The sequence below is a fragment of the Dasypus novemcinctus genome, chromosome 11 (genome assembly GCF_030445035.2).
Source record: "Dasypus novemcinctus isolate mDasNov1 chromosome 11, mDasNov1.1.hap2, whole genome shotgun sequence".
Lineage (NCBI taxonomy): Eukaryota > Metazoa > Chordata > Mammalia > Cingulata > Dasypodidae > Dasypus > Dasypus novemcinctus.
Window position 1 is genome coordinate 31,212,444 of NC_080683.1, and position 16,466 is coordinate 31,228,909.

The 16,466-nt window shown below is 37.4% G+C and overlaps 1 pseudogene; it reads left to right on the forward strand.

The window, feature by feature from the left end:
* Positions 1-9,506: 9,506 nt before the first annotated feature.
* The window catches only part of LOC101440693 (actin-related protein 2/3 complex subunit 2 pseudogene), a 73,717-nt pseudogene continuing 66,757 nt past the window's right edge, over positions 9,507-16,466 (forward strand).

Below are 16,466 nucleotides of genomic sequence, written 5' to 3' on the forward strand. Positions count from 1 at the left end.
GTATTTTTTTCCTTTTTTTTTTTTTTTTTTTTTTGTGGTACCAGAGTTGGGAATTGAACCTGTGACCTTGTGGGAAGCTGGCACTCCACTGAGTCACACTGACTTCCCTGAGTTGTTTTTTTCATTAGTTTGCTTGTTGTTTGATTTTGTTTTTAGGAGGCACTGGGGACTGACATGGCACCTCCCATGTGGAAAGTAAGTGCTCAACTGCTTGAACCACATCTGCTTCCTCCAGTGTATTTTTACTCACTTCTAATGTGCTTTTCATCCCTGTAATTTGTTCCTTTTATATTTTCACACTTTTTAATTGTCTTCTTAATATCCTTTATCTCATTAGCCATATTTTTATTTATCTCCTTGGATTGATTTAGGAGATTATTTGAATTTCTTTCTTTAGTTGTTCTAAATTCTTTGTATCTTCTGAAATTTTAATTTGTTCCCTTGACTGGGCCATTATCTTCCTGTTTCTTAGTATGGCTTGTAATATTTTGTTGATGTCTAGGCATGCAATTATCTTGATGAGTTAATTCTGAAGGTCAGGTTCTCCCTCATGTTTAGAGTTATATTGTTGATTGACTTTGTGTTTTCTCTTCTTTTTTTTTTTTAAAGATTTATTTTTTATTTATTTCTCTCCACTTTCTGCCCTGTTGTCTGCTCTCTTTGTTCAATTGCTGTGTTATCTTCTGAGTCTGGTTGCCCTATCTGGTGGAACTGGAAAACTGTGTCTCTGTTTTTGTTGTGTCATCTTGCTGTGTCAGTTCTGTGTGTGTGGCACCACTCCTGGGTGGGCTGTGCTTTTTTTTCACGCAGGGCATTGCTCCTTGCAGGATGTACTCCTTGCACGTGGGCCACCCCTATGCTGGGGTGCCCCGTGTGGCATGGCACTCCTACATGCGGCAGCACTGCGCGTGGGCCAGCTCACCACACAGTTCAGGAGGCCCTGGGGATTGAACCCCGGACCCTCCATATGGTAGACAGATGCTCTATCAGTTGAGCCACATCTGCTTCCCAGTGTTTTCTCTTCTTTGATGCTTGGCTCAACTTAATCTAGAACTTATAGTAGCCCATGTTCAACTTATTAGATTTTTTCAGCTATTCTTCATATGAATCTTGCCCTGGATATGTAGTACAATTTTTGAGATTGCACTTTTCGTGCAATTGTTTCACCTCTATGAGAAAGATTACTTTCTTCTGTTTCTTCCTCAGGAATCTTTATCTGTTCTGTTTTTGGCAGAATTTTCCCCCAACTCCTATGATTTTTTAAAATGTTCTTCCTCAACCAATGCCCCTTTTTCCTTACACTTTTTATTTCTGAGACCCTCCTATCCTACATCAATTCAGTTTAATGCCCCCTCCCCCTTTTCTATGTGAGGCTTTTCTGCCTACAGTTTCTTGCCCGTTAGAGTATCCCACATTGGGGAGCCAGACAAGGTCAATCCAGAAAGGTAGGTCACTACAGAAAAGTGTTTTGTATTTAGTTGGTCTGCTAACAGAAATTAGACTGAGTGTACCACTTTTTTCATTCTTTTCACTCTCTTCAATTTCAGTTTTTCTTCTGCCTAACTTATTACTTCTTCTGTCATTTCAAGTCTACTGTTGTATACCTCTAATATGTTTTTTACCCTGCTTTTTATTATTTCATTTTTTTTATTTCTCTCCTCCCTGCCACCCCAGTTGTCTGTTCTCTGTGTCTATTTGCTGTGTGTTCTTCTTTGTCTGCTTCTGTTGTTGTCAGCGGCACGGGAATCTGTGTCTCTTTTTGTTGTGTCATCTTGTTGTGTCAGCTCTCCGTGTGTGCGGCGCCATTTCTGGGCAGGCTGCACTTTCTTTTGCACTGGGCGGCTCTCCTTACAGGGTGTACTCCTTGCGTGTGGGGCTCCCCCATGCAGGGGACACCCCTGTGTGGCAGAGCACTCCTTGCACGCATTAGCACTATGCATGGCCAGCTCCACACGGGTCAAGGAGGCCCGGGGTTTGAACCGTGGACCTCCCATGTGGTAGAAGGACGTCCTATCCACTGGACCAAGTCTGCTTCCCTCTAATATGTTTTTGATCTCACCTATTGTATCTTTCATTACCATAAGCTCTGTTATTTTTCTATTCACATTTTCAAGTTCTTTGTGCTCACCCAGTGTTGTCTTGTTTATCTCTTTAAATATATTCTCTTTCAACTCTTTGATTTGATTTAGGAGCTGTGTATGATCCTCATTGATTAGTTGTCTCAAATCCTGTGTCTCATCTGAGGCTTTACTATATTCCTTTGCTTAAGCCATATCTTCCTTTTATATAGTATTGCTTGTAATTTTTTGGTAATGTCTAGGCATCTGATTATGATGATGTGTTTACTCTGATGGCCAATCATCTCTTATGAAGGGATTTAGTGGTGGGAGGCTGTGCTACTGCTGTTCTTTGATTCTTGGTTCTTCTTGTTCTAGTTCTTTAAGTTTGTCCATTTAGTTGCTCAAATCTGGGCCATGGTCCCATTAATGGGTTGCAGACCCACTTCCAAGGGCCTTGGGGAAGGAGGCTGTAAAGGCTCAAAAAAGTCTCTTTTATTTTATTTTCCTTGTATGCACTTCCTTGGTCTGCCAGCAAATGGCACTCTTCAACAGACCGCTCAATTCAAACCCTGGTCAGAATGTGTTCACTTTAATCCTGACCAGAAGAAAGTGATAAAAGGTCCTGTCTCAGGCTATTCAGAGTCTTGCAAATCAAACTTTCTCAGAAACTGTTCTCCCTTTGCCAGAAGCTCCCTCCCTTTCCCAGGGAGGAAACAATTCCACTCCCCTTTCTGTCCTCAACAACCAGTCGTGGTCTGTAGGGAAGGTGTTTGTGAAAGTTGGATCTCTTTCATCTCCAGCTGACTTCCAGGGCAAACAATGGTGTGGTGCCCCCTGGCCTAGAAGGGCTCATGGGCATACTGCATCCTTCTCTCTTCCTTTTTCTGGGAGATAGACCCCTGCAGCCCCCTATGTCCATAGTGCTGGCCAGAGGCCAGAGAATTTAAAGCTGTCTGTTCCAAGGGTGGAGGGGATTGTTGCTGGCAGCTGTAACTACAGATTTTATACATAGAGATTTCCCGTTGAGACTATTTTCCTTTGCCCCTCTCTCTTCTGGATGGTGTCCAGCCTTTCCCTGGTGTCCTAAACCTTAGAAAAATATTTTTTTCCAGGCAATTTCTTTTTTCCTTTCTTCTAGCAGTTTTACTGGGAGAGAAGTAAGTCCTGTGTATCTCTAATCCACAATCTTCCCTCAAGCCCCTGAGTATACCACTTGCCAGCCTTTCTACTGCGGCCTTTCCTTCCCACTGGGGGACCCTTTTACATGCAGCACTCCTCAGTGGCTTGTGTTCTGCCCTGGGTCTCTGTGAACTTGGGTCCCTGTGCCTGGATATGTGTGGAGGGCTGCCCTGACTAGCCCCCCACCCCCATGGCTTCTAACTTGCTGCTCTGAGTGGTTGTATACTCTGTCCCTAGTGGGAAGCACTTGGGCCATTCTCTTGAGCAACTTCCAAGCTCACATAACTGAGTTGGGGGAGGGAAGTGGATCAGCAGATCTGGAATGGAAATTTCTTACCTGATGCTTTTCTTTTTCTTCCGTTCAGCATTTGTGGAGTTCTGCCATCTTTACCATCCTCCAGATTTCTAAGCAAATGGGATTTGTCCTTTTATTCACTGAATCTCTGGGGAGATTTTTTTCAGGGGTTGTCTTACATCATCATGTTGATGGTATTTCTCCCCATTTATTAATTCCCCCCCCCCATTTATTTTAAATTATAGGACAACTAGTCTCAAGAATATGTAATTAGTCAATATTGATGTCCATTGATAGAACCAGGGTTCCTCCAGATTATCTTCTGATCTTTGCTTCATTGCATGGCCATTGGAGTCAGAAAACCTAAGATTTAAATCCCTTAAATTAAAAAGTCTGGTTTATTTTATTTTTTTAAGTGGGTCAATAATCATCCAACTGGAGACCATATTTCCCAGTTTTCTTTATAATAATCAAATTACCTTTATATAGTTCAGCAATTTTTTCTTTTCTTTTCTTTCTTAAAATAATAAAAGCATTTTAGGCCAGGAATTTTCCTCTAAGCATATGTTTGTCAGCATTCCATCAATTATTATTTGTAATATTCTGACTTATTTTCTTCCTAAAGCATTTTTTTAAATTTTCTTTTTGATGTAGGAGTTATTTAGGAAAATGGTTTTTAATTTATAATATAGGATTTCCTAATTGATTTTATTGGTTTTGCTGATTTGTATAGTGTCTGTCCCTCTTCACTAGCATATGAGAACAATGAAAGAAGTATCTTGCCTGTCTTATCCTCTGCTATATTTCCAATGCTTAATCAAGACCTAATACATAGTAAGCTCACAGTAAGTATTTATTGAATGGGAAAATAACTTTTAGCTTTACTATGCTGTGATCTTAGAATATGAATGGTCATGTATCTGCTTTTTGGAAATAATTGCAATTTTCTTTGTGGTTTATTATATGATCTATTTTCAAAATATTTCAAGATTACTGGAAAAAATGTATATCCAATAAGGCCACACAGTTTGGTGTATATTGGTAAAAGAAACCTTATGAATCATATGTTCTGTTTCTGAATTGATTGATTTATTAAATACTTGTTTCCTCCAAGATTGGAAGCTCTAAAATTGAGAGGCCTTCCTTTCTTCCTTCCTTCCTCCCTCCTTTCCTCCCTCCCTCCCCCCTTCTCTCTCTTTCTTTCCTTCTTTCTTTTTTTTTCTTTCAGTTTTCTCTTGAATTTCTAACAATTTTCATACATTCTACCAATAAATATGTAGCTCTCACTATGTTTCAAGCCTAGTACTAGTCTGGCTGTACAGCAGTGAACAATATCAAAAAAGACTTGGTCTTACTTTTATTGGGAGCCATGGGTATTAAACACATAAGCCAGCACAGCAATTATTCCAAGTGGCTATAAGTGCCATGGAAGGAATGATTAAGGTGACCATATGGAAGGTAACACAGGAAACCAAGTGGTAGAGTAGGTAGAAAAGGTTTCTTAGCAGAAGTGACTTTTCAGCCTGGCTGGGAAGCTTGAGGAAAGAAGGATAAGGAGCCAGTCTCTGGAAAAGAAAGTGGGAGTTTTAGGAGTTGAGGTTAAGTGGGGAAGGCAGTGAACTTAACCTGTATGGAACCGAGTTGGGAAAGAACTTGGCATGTTGTGCTTACCCAAGGGAGGCCAATGTGGCTACAGCAGTGGTTCTCAATAGTAACACCCTCCTTTTATAACAAATATTTTGCAGCACCCTTTTTATTATCCTGAAATGAAATTCACAGATAATATACTTAGATACATAATTTCCCCCAAATTCCAATATAATGTCCTAATGGTAATACAAAAGGGAAAACAAAAGGAAATAAATATATTACAGATTAATAAGTATTGAAAGTGTAAACTTGCAGCTGGAAGTATTCTAAAAGGTATAAGGAAGCTGTCAGATGCTTGGATCCAAACATCTAATCACCACAAATGTGACAGCTACAAATGCAGATTGACTCAGGCTTATTGGTTGGTGACTCACATCCTGTGTTTTGAGTTGGTGTTGATGATATAATATTCCTAAACTTATCTTAAAATTCTGACCAAAACAAAAAATTCCACTCTCCTTGGTTGATACAGAAGTTGTTTTTAGAAATAATTTGTTTTCATCTGTAAAATAATAACTATGTCGAGGTAATAAACTTCCCAAAAAAAGGATTATTTTTTTAACGTCCATGAATATCTGGCGGGACATACTAAAATTGTATGAGATGTAGGACATTTCTTCACCATTTTAGCTCTGTCCACTAAATACCAGTAGTGGCCTCCAATCATAGTGACAAACAAAAACTTACAAAACACTTCCTAGAGAGTGTGCCATGCTCTGGAGAAACCCCTGGGTAGAGCATTGTGACTAAGGTGGAGAGATGCTTGAGGTGGAGCTGGAGAGGGGGTCGGGCCTGTGTCGCCCTAAAGTCAACAGCCCAATAGAATGGCCAATGGTAGCATACTCTGGACCGTGGATAATGTCGAAGCTTCAATTTTTCTGTTTTCTTTAGATCTGGCAAGTCTTTGCATTAAGCTTTTAGTCTTTTGATTTTTTTTTTTTTATGGCTATTTCTTAGTTAAAAATCATTTTAGACCCACTTTAAGAGAAGTTATCTACCATTTGGGTCTGTTGATATCAAAGCACTACACTATACTGCCAAACTAGAATGGTGCTAGCAAACAATGGGTGCTCAAAATACATCAGATAAATGAATACGTCCGCTATTTCCTTTACTTATTTTCTTTAGTGTTTTGGAAGTTATATACCTTGCTTTATATTTTATATATGGTTATTTTTAAGATTTTCTACAGCTTTCATTAATATTTTCTATAATTGTCAAAAATGAAGAATGAAGTGACTTATTTTGAATCCTCCTTACTAAAGAGGATTTCCATTCTTTACTCATTACTTCTTAGTCTTTGTTGCTAAAATCTTGGGGTTTGGATCAATATTATTACAAGGCCTTCTTTTTTTCCCCTTAAAAAACCTTCTCTTTTTGACATTTACCCCTAGTTTTATCACCAGATATACAATTATTTAGATCTCATTTTAATTGGATTCCGTGTTCACTGCCTATTGTTTTATGCCCACTTTCCTGTTTGTGAGCTGTTAATTATATTTCTTTTTTTCTGTTTGTCTTCACATAATTTTTTCAAAAAGGGTACAGAGGTGGTATCTTTCTTGAGACCTTGTATTTTTATCATCATCAGTGAAAGACCACTTGAATAAGTATTGATTTACTGGGTTATATCCCTTGAATAATTAGCTCCTGAATAACTGAGAGTTAATTTGAATAATGTAGTCTTCAAAAGAACACCATTTCCAAGAACACTGCTATTTACATTGTTCTGAAATGCACATGAAAAAATTAATTCTTTACTGCTTGTCATGAGACCTACTCACCTCTCCTCCCCAGAACAATACGGTAGAACATCAGAGGGTTTGGCATTCATTATTTTTTCATTAATTCAAGCAAGAATACAAAGGTATATGATTCATCCAGCTTTTATTGATCAGTTATGATTTTAGCTCATAAACATAATTCAAAACAATAGGAACTCATGATCCCTGGCATTTGCAGAACTTAGTATTTTGTTGGAGAGAAAAGAAATTCATAGAAATTACTGGGGACTAATTACAAGGTGGTGTATAATCTAAAATCTGACATATAAAGCATTCTATAAAGCAATAAGACAGATTTTACAAGCCATCAAAACTATTTTAATGGTTAATATTGACACTGTATAAAGTTGTGAACTATTAATTTGTTTTTTCATTTACTATGTGCCATTCTTTGTTTAGGATATGGAAAATCTAAATGTGATTAAAATTGAGTAAGGTACCCCAGGAACTTTTAGAATGGTAAGGAAGAGACCAATTATCAGAGAATTCAAAATAAAGACAAGACTTACCTGCAGTAAGATTAGACAATACAGACTTCTTGGAAGTGGCACATCTTGGTGCTATTTCAGAGTATTATTTGAGTAGATGTATAGTTGAATAGAGATGATAGAAAACCATAGGTTGAAGGCAAAATGCCATTTGTTACTGTTATATAATCTTCTATAACCAGCACCAAACAAGTGTTGGTGCCTAACACTGCATCTTGCACATTTGACACTCAAAATATTGCTTGAGTTGATTTTAATTCAATCTAAAACCTTTACCGGTAATATTAATGTTTGGGGAATTTCTGCTGTGCTGGTCTTCAAGGATTACAATTTGGTTAGCTCTAAACAAACATGGATGAATCTAAAAGGGTTGAGAAATTGGTTTCCTAGAGGCTGAGAGGTGAATTATAAGAACCCCATTAGCTTAGCGTCTGAACAGATGTTTGTCCCAGGTGTCAACAGGCCACGTGCCAAATTCACAGGATTGCTTCCCTAAGCGAAAAAATAAAAACAGGGGACTAGACTGGAAAGTACTGATGGACAGGGGCACACTTTGTTCATCTTCGAAAATCTCACAGCCCCCAGGTTTGGTCCTTTTTAATGGTGAAACGTCAATAAAGACTGGTTAAATTGGGCCACATTCTTGATGATGGGACATTTCTTTCCCTGTAAGGTTTTTCAAAAACAATAGAATTGTCTAATAGCTGATGAATGAATGCTAAAGTACAATGTTCTGGTGAACTAATGAGGTGAGTTTATTAATACCAATTTACTTTACTCCAGGATAAACACTTCCTTGGGTGGAAGTGTTTTTTATTTTATAATTTGTTATAGCAAGAAACTCAGGGCATATAAATTCTAACTTGCTGTTAATTTTAAGGACATATATGACATCTCTTGTTCTCAGTATTTTCCCCCTTCAATTAAATAAGATAATCATATTGACTAAATCATCAGCTATGAAAAATATTTTAATAAAAATACCCCCACACCCATGCATCCCTTTAGTGATGAATAAAATGTGGTATAATGAGGTGGTAATCTCCAGCCCAGTGGGAGGGAGAGAATTGTAACCATAAGTTCTAAGATTCCTCAACCTTACCTGGAGACAATTATAATAATCATAGTTACAGTAATAATAGCAAAAATAACCCCAGTAGTACTTAGCATTTATATTATTCTACAAACAGAGTCATTTATTTCTTACGGGAGTATAGCAATCTAGTTGGAAAGGGGTGGGGAGGCTAGGAGAATTGTCTTAAAAAAATTTGTTTTTTTAGTATTTAAAAATTTTTTTTAAAAAGATAAATAGATCACATAAAATGTTACATTAAAAAATAAGAGGTTCCCATATACCCCACTCTCCACCCTATCCCTGTTCCTCCCACATCAACATCCCCTTTCATCAGTAAAGCACAATCATTGCATCTGGTGAATACTCCCTGGAGCACTGCCATACCACATGGACCACAGTTTACATTGTAGTTTATACTCTCCCCCAGTCCATCTAGTGGGTTATGGCAGGATATACAATGTCCTGGCATGTGTCCCTGCAATTGCATTCAGGACAACTCCAAGTCCCAAAATGACCCATATCATACCTCTTTCTCCCTCTCCCTGCCTTCAGCAAATCCTGTTGCCACTGTCTCCACATCAATGGTACATTTCTTTCATTGCTAGAGTCACAACATTTCTATAGTAGAATATCAGCAAGTCTATTCCAATCCATATTATATTCCTCCATCTTGTGGACCCTGGGATGATGATGTCCATTCCATCTCTAAATTGAGAGGGGACTTAGATCCCACATGGCTGATGGATGCAATTCTCCTGTTTGTAGTTGTAGACAGAGGAGAATTGCTTTGAGTTTCTATCGGTGTATCCCTGTGGTAGGTTGAATTATGTATCCAGAAAAAAAAAACAAACATTTTTCTTAATCCCATTCCTGTGGGTGTGTACCCACTGTAAGAAAAAATTTTTAGTTGAAGTGTGACCAAATGAATCAGGATGGGTCTTATTCCTATTATTTAAGGTCTTATGGGAGAAAGCTATGGGGAAGAGCTGGAAGTCAGTGGGAGCCTGGAATAAAAAAGGGAGAGGATGTTGCTGTGTGCATAGCTGTGTGTCGGGGAAAGCCAAAGAACCCGAGATCACTGGCAGCCAGCATCAGAAGACCACAGTCTCCTGGGAGAAAACTGTGCCTTGCAGACACCTTGATTTTGGACTTCTTCAAGCTCAAATCCGTGAGCCAATACATTCCTGTTGTTTTAGCCAAAACCAATTTATGGTATTTATGATAGTGGCCTAACAAAATTAAGACAATCACTTTGCCTAAAATTAGGAAAATGGCAACTGTTAATATTTAAGAATTGTATCACTGATGTGGAGACAGTGGCCACAGGAGTTGCCGAGGGCAGGAAAGGGAAAAAGAGGTATGATATGGGGCATTTTTGGGCTTGAGTAGTCCTGAATGATATTGTAGGCACAGATGCAGGACATTATATAACCTGCCATAACCCACTGAATGGGCTGGGCTAGTGTGTAAACTACAATGTAAACTATTATCTGTGCAGTGCAACAGTGCTCCAAAATGTATTCATCAAATGCAAGGAAAATGCCACAATGATGAAAGAGGTTGTTGATGTGGGAGGAGTGTGGGGGAGTGGGCAGTGGGGTATATGGAGACCATATTTTTTAATGTAACTTTTCTGTGATCAATGTATCTTTTAAAAAAAGACAATAAAAATAAAATTAAAAAATATCTAAGAATGGGGATGGGGCAGGTGCATGGAGGTGAGGTATCACTGAGGCAGGCTCAGATGCTCTACCCCCTCTCCTCAGCCCCCACAGCCTACTTCTTGATGCCTGCTAATGCTTGGTACTTTGTCTTTCCGGGGCTCAAGATTAATTTATTCACATCAATTCATACCTATCGCAGACATAGTCCCTGTAATTCTTTGTTCAGAGGAAGCATCATTTGTTCACGTCATTTCTGTTTCATGTCATTCTCTTACAGGATGACACTAACCTGTGTGAGACTAAAATGTCAAAGAAAAGCTAAAATATCTCCATGGAAGTTAATGAAATTACTTTATAAAGTACACTTCACATTATATATGAAGTTGGCCAGTATCAAGTAATGAATATTTGGACTACAGAATGTTAATGCTTTCCCCTCTCTGTGAAGTTTAAAGTTCACTGGGATCATTATAAATCAGTAATCAGGGCCAGAAGACAGTCTTGATTCGGGCAGGATAAATGCATTCTCCCTGCCCCATCCATTTTGTCAGTGATGGCCTTATCTAGAATTTCCCAAGCCGATTTTGAATATTCCCAGTCATCATTCTTAATGAATATCATCTACTATGTATACGAGCTCATGAGAGCTTTCTTAGCTGTAATTAAATATGCATAAAAGGCAAGTAACACTTTCAACTCAAGATCATGCTGGTTTGTTTTATCAAGTATTCTCGAATGGTCTGGTGATTTGTGATTAAAAGTGGATTAACCATTTGGGTTTCCTCCTTCAGGGTTATCAGTCCCGTTTCTTTAGCAGAGTATGTGAATCATGCCTTGGGTGAGGCACATGCCCTAAATTGCTAGATCTAGTTTGCCTGGGGTGCCCTTTCTAATTTCTAAGTCCCACAGATTTAGAAAACTTCAGCCCAGTCCTTCCTGATTTGTTAAAGAAAAACAAGTCGTCTTAGTTTGAAAAAGTCCTTCTCTGAGGAGTGTGACATTTTATGGATTTTAACATTTAAATACATTTTCTTTTTAAATTGAGTAGCTTTCCCAAACTAGAAAGATGGTATGTTTGCATATATCCACAATTCACCAGTACTGCAGGCAGAAAGCTAGATACAGTGAAGGAAAGAAATGGCTATTTAATAGCTCTTTTCTTTCCCATTCAGATCACATACACTTTTACTGAAAGAGGCCTCACAGCAAGGAGTATGATATTTCAGTGTTTTCAGGAAGCAATAATTGAATACTCCTCATTAAAAGGGCTCATAAAAGAATCCTATTAAAAGCAATACAAATAATAAACTTTGAAAATGCTGCTTTAAATTCCAAGAGGGTGGTGAAGATATGCTACAGTAACAGTTTTCCTAGTCATCCAGTGAATCTGAAAATCCTGTTGGCTGAATTTTTCTAAGCCAAGCAGGTCCTTCACTACCAAATGAAAGATCCAGGGAATATTTTAAATGCAGTCATTGAAACTTGTGCTTTTTACAGTCAGTCTTCTCCAAGAATTTATCCCTATTTCTGACAGTATACCCAATCAAAAGTCTAATTATCCTTAATCGCTTAATTAATAGGTAATTTTTACAAAGAGGCTAAACACCTGAACCCACCAAGTCCTCTTTGCATGGGCAAATCTAGCTCGTTCTTTGTGCTAATTACTATAAATGAGAATGTGGTCAAACTGCATGTTGCTGCAAATATTGGTAAAAGTATCCAATTCAAAAACAACAACAAAAAAGTTATTTTTTTGTTCCATTTTTAATCACAGAGGTGGCTGTAGAAGGCCCCAAATGCACAGGGCATATGGCTCACCTCACCACCCCAGATGGTGTTGCCCGCTGAGCATCCCCAAAGTCCACTCTGGCTGGCTTCGCTCTTTCGTTTGGCCCTCACCGCCTCGCCGCAGCCTTCCAGCTGTTCTGGCTGCTTTATGATGGTCTTTCTCCACAATTTCCCCTCATTTCCTGTCATCTCTCAGTGTTCTCTCTTCTCAGGGTTTTTTTAAAGCTTCTTCCTCACTTAGGTGTCAAGTCCTGGTGGTGGTCTGGCCTCTGAAGGAGTCAAAATTCATATGAATAGGAATTTGTGTATGAACAAGACTAATGCAGTTCTCCATTGTAGATCTCAGAGTGCTGGGATGATGTATCTTGATTTTTATACATTTCAGTTCAATGGTTTCCTAATTTTTCTCATCTGAAAAGTGTAAGAGACCTCTTGATGAAAGCATTTTGTTTTATTTTCATCCTCTTGAGTCCTGAAGTGATTGTTTTTATTACCAAATGGAAGTCATTTAATAAAAACTTAAAAATATCTGCAATATATCTTCTTCAGTTTAACAAGTGCAGTTGTTTTCTGTTTTTTTTTTGTTTGTTTGTTTATTTTTATGTTCTAGATAACTGGTTCTCAAACTTTTGCGCTATCAAAATGCCTGCAGAGCTTTTAGAACACAGATTGCTGGGTCAACCTGGAGTTTTTGATTTGGCAGGTCTGGAGGTGAGACCAGGTAATTTGCATTTCTAACTAGTTCCCTGCAGATCTTATGCTGGTCCAAGGACAGCACTTTGGAACCACTGCTCTACAGATAAGAGAATCTAAGAGGGTTAAGTGTCTAGTTTGGGTTGGAAATCAGTAATAATCCTTGCTTTACCACGTTTTTAGCTGGGTAGCCTCCTGGCTGATAAATCTTCCTAAATTTGTTTCCTTGTTATGAAAATAAGTTTAAGAAAACATCCTAGCAGGGCTGTTAAAAGGGAGAAATAAACTGTTTACTAAGCATTTGAAGAACAGTGATTGGTGATGAGTGTTGTTTTTATTATTACTTTGTATTTCTTCCCTAGAGTTCAATTTCCAGGATTTCTAACTGAATCACAAAGGATCCTTTAAGCACCCACTTTGGTTAAGGAAAGTGTGTATCTGTTTAGAAAATAAGAAAATTAATTCCCATTGGAAAGATCTTGAAAAGATAATGATTCTAAAATCATTTGAACATGCACAATATCCAAGAGATTTTTGAAAAGAGGCTCTTCTTTTGATTTGGGGTGTTACCACACTAGGCATCAAATTTACTATAAAGTCACAGAAATAAAAAAATCAAAATAGTATGGTATTGGGTTAGAAAAAGGCAAATAGATTAAAGGAACAGAGTAAAAAAATTTATTACACAGAGACATGTGCATATGTATGTATTTATACAAAAGCATATATATCAAAAGTACTTTGGAAGGTATATAATATATTCAAATCAGTGAGGAAATGACGATTAAATGATGTTGAGGCAATTAGATATTGATTTTTCAAAACATATTTGTTTCATATTATAACTGAGGGTTAAGAATTAACAGATGATTATGATTATTGAATTCTTATATAATTCTAGCATATTATAGAATAGCCAAAAGTAAATCCCTGAAATTACTGAAATTTAATGAACTAGGATCCAGATGCCTTAATCTCTGATAATAATTGTAAAACTATATAACGTTTACCTTGTGATTGTAAAAACCTTGTGACTGACCCCCATTTGTATTCTGCTCCCCTTTACCTGTTTAACAACTTTGAAGTCTTTTGATCACTAGACAGCCCCCTAGTGTTTGTTAATGAAACTATTTTACTAGATGAATCTAGAGCTAATCAAAATTGGCCTGCCTGACATGCGCAGTAGCTTCTGTGACTAAGCATGTAATCAATCTGCACATGTTCAGTAATTAGATCCTCTCAAGCCATTGTACTCAATAGCATAAACCTGTCTGTCTTTGGATACTGTAAAACTATCAGAATTACTGCAGTTCAGAGAGACAGATTTTAGGCTTGTTAGGCCGTCTGATCGCCTTGCTATGCTCTAGCAATAAACTCTTTCTTTGAAACCCCGATACCTCAGGAATTTGTCATTGGGCAAAGACCCTTGACTTTGCTTAGTAACAGTATCACACACAAATAATTTCTGGGTGGGTTTTGAAAAGCTAAATTATATTATAGAAAATACAGTATAATATTTCAGTAATTTGGGGAATGGAAAGAAATAAAAGTAAATGTCAGATTTGAACTGACAGAAATTTGAAACTTCTATATGAAAAAGGTGTTGATTATGAATAAAGTTGGAAGACAAAACAGACTAGAATAGAAAAACAGGCAAAAAATATCAATAGCCAATTCAGAAAAAGAAGAAGAACTATATATACCTGATGAAGATTGATAAGATTTGATGTTGGTAAGGCAATAGAATCCCAGTCACTTTCATATAATGTTGGTGGAAATGTAAGTTTATACAATTCTTTGATCAGAGAACAAAAAATGTACATACCATTTGAAAGGAAATCTACCTCTGAAAAGTAAGCAATAAAAATACTTTTATATGGACACAATATTATATTCACAGGAATGTTTATTGAAGTGTTTCTGTTAATACTGAAAAATCTGACCATCTAAATGTGCATTGAAAGGGAAATGAATATAGGATATCACATAAAATATAAGACTTGAGCTTCCAGAAAATGAAAAGTCAGATCTCACAAGAAACCCTTTGCTGGATAAAATATAATAAACATGCATTTGAAGGCATAGTTGAACTTTCAAGAAAATAAAAGATATTCACAGGGGCCAAAAAGAATTAGGAAATCAGGTAAGCAAACTCAAGAATACTCTGAGAGAATTTGCCTATAGCAAGAAATTGGAACTGTAGAGGATAGGAGACAAAGCCTTGACCCTGTGCAAAATGAGGAGGTGAAACTGAGTCTTCTGAATAAAACAGTTCCTTATGGTTAATCTTCAGTGAAAAAGGGTATGCTAGAAATCTTCACCTGCTAGCAAAGGGAGATGATAGATACTTGTTTGTCTGGATTCAAAACATATATGTGGGGAAGCGGATGTGGCTCAACTGATAGAGTATCTACCTACCACATGGGAGGTCCAGGGTTCAAACCCAGGGCCTCCTGGCCCATGTGGTAAGCTGGCCCACATGCGGCAGTGCCGTGTGCTAGGAGTGCCCTGCCACGCAGGGGTGTCCCCGGCGTAGGGGAGCCCCTTGCACAAGGAGTGTGCCCTGCATTGAGCCACCCCACGCAAAAAAAGCACAGCCTGCCCAGGAGTGGCACTGCACACACAGGGAGCTGACACAGCAAGATGACACAACAAAAAGACACGGATTCCTGGTGCCGCTGAGAATGCAAGCAGACACAGGAGAACACACAGCAAATGGACACAGAGAGCAGACAATGGGGTGGGAAAGGGGAGAGAAATAAATAATAAAATAAATCTTTAAAACAAAACAAAACATATATATGAACTCATTCACATGAATGAGTAAAAGTCATAACAACCCAATAGAAAAATAGGAAAATACAGCCAATTTGAAGAAGGGCAATATGAATAGCTAATCAGTAAGTGGAAAATAATTCTTAACTTAGCAATTAGTGATTGGGAAATTGCAATTTAAAACTATAAGAAGATATGCATCAAATTGGCAAAAAATGACAAAGTCAGAAGTTACCCATTATTGCTGAGGTTATAGAGTATCAAAACTTATAATGGGACAATAAATTGAATAACCATGTTGGAGAACAAAATGGCAATAACTAGATAACTTGAAGATACAAAATCTTACTAATCAGCAATCCATTCCTATATTCATACCTTAGAGAATATACCCAGGCATATAAGGATACATTTGAATGATAAAATCTTTATAGTAGCAAAGATCAGAAATAATCTAAATGTCCATCAAGATAAGAATATATGAATGACATAATCAAATAGTAGCATGCTATTTTGTAGTGAAAATTAAGAAACTAGAGCAATATATAGCCACCTAGGTGATTCTCACAAACATGGTATTGAATGAAAAGTACAATTTGTAGAGGAATATATACAATAGGATACTATTTCTATGAGTTAAAAAACATGCAAAAACATATAAATGCTGTTTACCAATATATACATTTCTACATTTGTAGAAAAAAAGAAGAAAGAAATGTATGAGGGTGACAGTCATAAATTTAGAGTAATGTTTACCCTTGTTGGAGCATGAGGGGCATGAGGTTATTGTGGTTTACACAGGGAGCTATAATTCGAGGAGTTTTTTATATAAGTTATTTGGTGAGTATATGGGTGGTGGTTGTATTATCTTTTTTACCCTTTTATAAGTCTCTAATATTTTAACAAGCTTTTAAACATAAAGACTGAAGTTGATAAATATATAATAAAATGGAAAGATGTCCAAAATATATTTTTAAATAGAAAATTTTGCAGACCATTTGTATAAAATGCCAAG